The 7,768-nt window shown below is 37.2% G+C and overlaps 1 non-coding gene across 1 annotated transcript; it reads right to left on the reverse strand.

Annotated features, from left to right (window-relative positions):
- Window positions 1–1,629: 1,629 nt before the first annotated feature.
- On the reverse strand, window positions 1,630–1,735 carry LOC130464598 (small nucleolar RNA R71). Its single transcript, XR_008924979.1, has one exon. It is a non-coding gene; the product is annotated as a small nucleolar RNA R71 (small nucleolar RNA).
- Window positions 1,736–7,768: the final 6,033 nt, after the last annotated feature.

A 7,768-nucleotide genomic window follows, 5' to 3' on the forward strand; every position in this document is an offset into this window, starting at 1 on the left:
ATCCGCCCGATCGGGCGGAACTTCGCCCGAACAACGGCCGCCCGATCGGGCGACGACAACCTCCAGCGCTTTTTCGCGTACTTTCTTCCGGTTTTTTTTTGTTTTTTTTTGGGAAAGACTATAAATATAGCCCTTAGTCATTTTGTTCATACATCTTATTCCTTAGTTTTAAACACTTAGTTTATTTCCATTGCTTAGTTTTATTCTCTCAATTGTTCAACACTTAGTTTTATTTTCAATTAAAAATTCAAGCTTTCATTATTCGTTCTTCGTTCCCTTAGGTATTATTTCTTACCTTGCTTTATTATTTTGTTCTAATTATGTTTCCAATAATATTATCTTCTTTGTTTATTATAAATATGAGTGAGTAGTCTAATTTCTATGGTTTAGGGGATCCATAAATGTATGATTGGGGATTGTATTAGATTTAAATATTTGATTTTTAATCATAATTTCTATAGTTTGTTTTGTTTGTTCGTCAATTCTGTTCGGCCGAACTATTTTGATCGAATTTGATGAATCTTAGATTATGCGCCGAGAGGTATAAATCTGATGTTCATGATTAGTGGTTATAGATAGGATTTATTTCTAGTACATAGCGAGAGCCTGCTAGTTGTAATTTCCTAAGGAATTCATAACATTCGAGAGATGCATGTTTTCTTAGGTATGGTCATTAATGGTTTATTATTGTATGTCTTCAATCCCTAGTCTACATTTGTGGTGAACCGTCACCCTAGATTCTTTTAATATTGATATTTTTCTATTCTATTATTGTCGTAGTATTAATCAACAAAATCAACCATAATCTTGTTCCCAGTAGTCTAGACCTTAGATTTAGTAATAGAAAGAACGCCTATTTCCCTGTGGATTCGATCTCGACTTCCCTTGCTATCTTGTTAGTGGACTTAGGTTTATTTTTTATTAGGTGATACGAATTAAGCCTGGGCAAATTTTGGCGCCGTTGCCGGGGAAACGGTTTTATTTTATGTTATTAATTGTTTGTTCTAGATTATTGTTTGTTACTTATCAAGGAACTCCCGTTCCTTAAGACCGGATCTCACACTCGTTTGTAGTTTCTTTGTCTATGCCCAGGACCGTAGGTACTAGTAATCTTACTCCGTTCGATCCTGAGCCTGAAAGAACCTTTCGTAGACGAAGAAATTTTATCGCAGAGTGTGGGAATTACTCTTACTCTGATTCTGATCATATTATTGGCGGTCTTTTTCCTTCAGATACAGATACAGTTTCAGAGATAGAGATGGCTGACGAAACAGTTGAGCCGAGGCTTACAGACTATTTTAAGCCTAGTTTGTCTGTGCTACCTAAGGCAATCATGCCTTCTATTGCAGCTGAGATTTTCAAGATTGAGCCTGCATTGATAAATATGATTGAGAGGCACCAATTCGGTGGGGAGAAAGGTGAAGACCCTAATCTTCACATTCAGTCCTTCATCCAATATTGCTCTACCATTAAGAAGAAGAATGTGACTCCGGAACAAACTATGGAGATGCTTTTCCCATTTTCTCTGAGTGGAAAAGCAAAGTTGTGGATCAATGGGTTGAATCGAGTAGCAATGAAAATTACTAACTGGGTGTCTTTGGCCCTTGCATTCTATGTGAAATACTTCCCACCTGAGAAAACAGCTCATTGTTATTACTCAACAGGCAGATGAGAGTTTGTTCAAGGTCTGGGAAAGGTTCAAGGATTTGTAGAGAGAGTGCCCACACCATGGTCTGCAACCGTGGTTTTTTATCCAACAATTCTATAATGGTCTGGGTAATGAATATAGGCTTATTTTGGATTCTGCTGCTAGTGGGAGATTCATGCAACATGTTGTGACTAGAGTTATGGAGGTGATTGAGGAGATGGCCATTCACAATGCCCAGTATGGGAATCCTAGAGGCCTATCTAAGAACAATTGACTGCCCAATTGACTGCTTTACATTACAAGTTTGATAATATGCAAGCATCAACCTCTCAACTAAAGGAAATAATGTCCTTGGTACAAGTATGCATTTAATGCTAAGTCTAATAAATGCGGTTCAGTATTAATTAACAAGTTAATAATTCAGTGAGATCAAGTGAACTGAATGCCTAGCTAGAGGCCGCTTCAGTTCAAGTGGAATTAATAATATTTATCCACAACTTACTCTTGACTGAACCCGTAGGGTCACACAAATAGTACGTGAACGGATCACGTATTTAAGTGAATATATTATTCATTAAGTACTCCATTTATGATCATTCGGAAATGACGGATCTCGGTTCCAGTGGAAGCTGAAATCGTCAAAAGGCAAAGTAAAGAATATTCCGGAAATGAAGATATTGCCGGAAACGGAAATATGGTTAATGACGGAAATATAAATATTATCCAAGTCGTAGATTTTGCCGGAAACGGAAAAATGGATCGTATCGGAAAATATTATCGGAAATAGAAATATTGTCGGAATCGGAAATATCACCGGAATCGGAAATATTGTCGGAATAGGAAATTATTTCCGGAATCGGAAATATTAACGGAAACATAAATATTTGTTTGAAACGGAAATAGATTCCGGAATAGGAAAACGAACGGAAGCTCGACGAGCGACAAGCCGGCAAGCAAATCGGCCCATCGCTCGACAAGCACGAGACCGAGCGCATATCACTGAGCACGAAGCCCATCGCCAACGCCCAGCCATGGGCCTTGAGCGTTGTGGGCCGCGAGCACAACAAGGCGCGATCAGCAGACCAAGGCAGCAGCAGCCCGCCAAGGCCAAACTGCAGCGCGCTGGGCCTTGAGCCAGCTGCGGCTGCGATTGGGTCTAGGCAGGCACGCGCGCCAGCGTGGCCCATTGTGGCTGCGTTGGTTGCTTCGTCTTGGGCTCTAAGAAAAGTCTGATTACTTAGTTGCCAAGTAACTTTGGGTTTAAGTATTAGTTTTCCTAGTCTTACTGATGAACGATAATCGAAAGGCCATAATCGATTTTGAGCAGCGATTTCGATGATGATGAGATGATGATGAATGATTGCCCGTTGATGATGATGATGGTGGATGATGAGATGGACGAGGATGATGAAAGGAGGGGGGGAGCTGCGAAAAGAAGGGAAAAGAATGCGAAGAAGATGGGCCTGAGTGCCTGACTTCCAATTTCGTGGGGGTTTCCTCTTCTATTTCTTTCTCTTTTTTTTTCTTTTTTTTTTCTTTTTCTTTTTCCTTGTATTTCTTTTTCTTCTTTTAATTCTCTAACTTCTTCCTTTTATTTTTCAGATTTTGTTTCAATTTTATTTCCTTTTTTTTCTCTCTTTTATTTTGATTTTAGGCCTTGAGTATAAATACTCATTTTGGGTCATGAACTCATTTTGGAAACAATGTAAATATTTAGTTTTCTCTCATTTTTTTTAGGGTTTATGCTTAGTTCTTTTAGAGAGATAAAGTGAGGAAAATAAATGAAAAATTGGGGCTTTTGAATTCAAGTGTGACAATTTAGTTTGAAGAACCAACAATCAATCAATGAGAAACTTCTATCTCTCTCTTTATTTATTTCTCCATTTATTGCTTTATTTATTTATTGTTTTAATTAGTTTAATTATTTTGGTTTAGTTTAACGATTCATGTTTAGATTAGTTGTTATTATTGTTTAGAATCATGTTTTTAGTTGTTACTTTCTATAAATTTCATATTTTTATGATTATGGAGTAGTTTATTGATTAGGGTTTGGTGAAAACTCAACATTGATTAGTTTGGGAGTTTGTGATTGGAAATTAGGGATTTTCATGATTAAATTATTGCATGTTTAGGCATTTCCACACTACTACAAAAATGTCATTTAATAGCGCTTTTTCCTCTTCCGCTATCAAAAGTATAAAAAATAATATTTTATAGCGCTTATTAAAAAAACGTTGTCATATGGACACTTATCATAGCTCTTAAATTATGTGCGCTCTCGTATTAACAATTTATTATAGGGCTTCTTAAAAAAACCCTATTAAAACTTTAAGGAAAAAAAACTTTAAGGAAAAAAAACTTTAATTAAAATTAAGAGGAAAACCGACTTTCTTCCGTCCCTTCGATTTCTTCACTCTGCAAAACCTCAAAGGCTCAAACCTCAATCCTCAATCTTCAATACTCTCAATAGACGGCGAAACTAGCCTAACAAAGTTCTTCACACGACGGCGATGTACGGTGGTTGTGATTTTCTTCAGGGGGCGGCGTTTCCTTTGCCAGGCGGTTCTTCTCACGGCCAAATTGAATTTCAAGGTAATCCATCCATAAGATTTGCGGAATTCTGTTGATTTATGTCTGTTTTATTTAATTTGCGTTCTAAGTGTGGGATTATTTTTAATTAAATTTCTTGAATTGGTTTTGTGGGGAAGAGGGTTTAGATTCAATTAGGATTTGTTTAATTATGGGTTTTAGGTTTTTGTTCTTCTGAATTAAAATACGTAGGCAGTGAGTATTTAGATTGTAATTAGGTTCTAATTCTTTATTTTGATAACGGGTTGTTGAATTATTTAATTTCACGATTGCACTAGAGTATTACTTTTTTGCTGAATTATTATGAGATTAGCGCACAATAGCCTATATTAATGGAAGAAAAACTCATTTTTATATTGATGACAAAGCACTTGTGTCAAGTTAATGAGATTTGCTGATGGAGTAATAATTTGTTTTTTTGTTTTCTGGAGTTCTAGGAAACTGCAGTAGCTCACTATTTCATTTTTACGAAAACCTTATACCAACTGGAACTGAGATATTTTTTTAGGATGGTTATCACTTTATCATACTAGTCTCAATTATCCTTTGACGACTCTTGATGCACAATCTCTTTCCCAGTGTTTCAAGAATATGGTTTTGAGGCTATGACTAATAACATATTTTATATCTACAGCACACATCTTTAACAGTTTTCTATTATATTCTTGAAGGAAATATGTCCTTCACCCAAGGTGCATTAAGTCTAATACCAAGGTTCAGATTAATTGCGAACAATTAATTCAGTGAGATCAAGTGATCGGAACAGCTAGCTGGAGCAATGCTTCCGATCAGTGAGTTCTAATGGATATTAAACTCACAACTTACTCTTGACTGAACCTACAAGGTCACACCAATGACACGTAATAGATCACCGGATTAAATGAATCGGAAATTCATTTAATAGCTTTTCGGGAATTAGTTGGAAAACGTATTATACGATACGACCTTGCATTGGAATCGTATATCGTATCGCGAATATTCGTAAGCTAGGCGAAACGAATAAATCGTATCTTACGACGGTGATTCGTCGTATACGAAACGATAAATAATATATCGGAAATATATTAATCGCGAATACGAAAAGCGGCCCACGAGCCGAGTGCACGAAGCACTCAAGCCCATGGGCGCGCGCGCCTGGCAAGCAAGCAGGCCACGACACAGCAGCGCTGGCCCATGGCCGAGCAACTGCGTGTGTGTGCGCGCAGGCCAAGGCCACGACATAGCAGCAGCAGCACGACCCACGGCCCAGCTCGCTGTGCGTGCTCGTGTGTTCTTGCGCGGGCTCGCTGGCCGGCCTTGCCTTATGGCTTGGTTGGTTAGTAAGGTTATGTTAATAACCTTCTAACCCCTTTTTCAACATAACACAATTCAGTCACACAACCCTAGGAGAAAACAGAGAACCCTAATTCTCTCTATGCCTCCAAAGTGTGTTCATCCCAAAAGCAAATCTCTTGATCGATTGTCTAAGCTACGATAATCAAGACGGATCTGATTGTGTCGGTGAACCAAGTAGAGGAACGACAACAGGAGTTCTAAGTTCGTGTTCGTTGATAATTTGTGGAAAACACGCTTCAAACGTAAGTCTTCTTAATCTGTGCTTTATACATGCTTCCTGGCTTTGGGGATTGTTTCCGCACATGTTATTATGTTTAACTGTATTCCCCTACAATTCTTTAGTTTTGTTATATTCTATTACCTGTTGAAGAATTCTATTGATTGTTTATAAAACAATGGAATTTCAGTCACTGTCTGGGCCCAACAGGAATATCCTCCAGATATGGAATGCAAGGATAAATTTTTTCTTCAAAGCACAATAGTGTCTCCAAATAGTAAATTTTTTCTTCAAAGCAGGTTTATTCAGCCTTTTGCCTTAAATTTTTGGTCGGATTTGTGTTAGTCAAGGGGGCCTTCTTAAGTTCCTCAATTTACTAAGAATATGAGCGTGGAAATTGGCAGTCTCATATAAGACCGAAATATAAGATATAAAATTGATGATGTGCATAAATAAATGAATTGGACTTGAGCAGTTGTTGCCTTTAGGAAAGAGCTTAGAATTCAATTTCAGAAAAATTTGTTCATCATGTAATTAGAGTCAGGGACTTTTGGTTGGTTGTTTATGAGATTGATGCCATGACCTGTATAATATATTTTTCCCTTAAGTGTGAGTTTCGATTCTTTTCTTGTCTTACTATAATGAAGTTGACGGGGCGGCACCATAAAGTTCTAAACTTGCTTTTTGCGGTTCTGTTTCTGTATGTGATTATGAATCAATAGTGGATACTCATCTGACCTGCTACTCTTGGCTGCTCTGAATATTAATCTACTAATCTGCTGCTAATTGATTAATTTCTGTGCATACTGGTCTACTAATATGATGCTTTAATTTGAATACTGATCTACTGATATGCTGCTTCGAATACTAATCTACTGATATGCTGCTATGAATGTTGATATGCTGTGAATACTGATCTACTGGTCTTGCTAATGATCCCGCACATTCTGACTACTGATACAGTGTGAATTGATATGTTGTGATTTTCTCCATTATTTGTTCCTTGAGTAAACTACTGTTATACATATATACTATTACCTGTGTTACTCTGAAACGGTGGCTTGCATTCTTACAAGCAGGTAGCTACTGTCAAGACCTCAAAACTTGGGGTTTCAAGCTTGTAAGTATATCAGTAACATAGGTACACGACCTTAATTGCATTTGGAACAAGTTAAACTTCGTTATTTATGCTAAAATTTGGTATTATGTTGAAAAATATATTTTCTGGTTACAAAGTCAGAAATGAATACATTGAAGTATTGAATACATCTGTTTGAACTGTTAAGTACATCTGTTGTTTTTTCACTATCAAGTTTGTTTTGTATACCAGTCCTATTCCGTATCTTTGCTTGATTTGCTTCTTGGTTCATCTTTTTAATCCTTTTCCTTCCTCTCCTTCTCCTTTGCCTTTCCATTTGATGTACCCTTGCTATCAGCTTGAATATCCTTAATAGGAGCGTTTTTAATGTCATAATTTCTATTCTCATCAAAAATCTCTTTTTCCTTTCCTTTAACTTTGTAAGTACTCTTTTCAACTTTACTAGATAACACCGTATCATCGTGCTTCTGAGAACCTTCTACTCCAAGGATTGTTGTAGGAGCACATTTCACTAAGTTTCCACCTACACTTGCCTTGTCTTCATCTACTTTAGCATCACCTACGTTATCACTTAACTCTCCACAGTTGTTCATGTTTCCATCCTGGCTCCGCATAACAGTCTTGTTCTCACTATTGGCTACTACTCCACCAGTGCCCTTCTTTTTTGGTACCGTCTTAATGATTTTCCTTTTGACTAGTCTTTTTACAGGAGCATCCCGCACCACGTTAACACCCGTTGCATTTGGTTTCACCTCCGATTTATCTTCAGTAGAGTTCGGATTCTTATCACTTTTGACACCAAATTCTTTGTCCAATTCTTTCACAACAACATCAGTTTCGGACAACTTATTTGCTACTTTCTTTCTGGTAAAAGTTTTGA

The sequence above is a fragment of the Spinacia oleracea genome, chromosome 6 (assembly GCF_020520425.1).
Source record: "Spinacia oleracea cultivar Varoflay chromosome 6, BTI_SOV_V1, whole genome shotgun sequence".
Taxonomy (NCBI): Eukaryota; Viridiplantae; Streptophyta; class Magnoliopsida; order Caryophyllales; family Amaranthaceae; genus Spinacia; species Spinacia oleracea.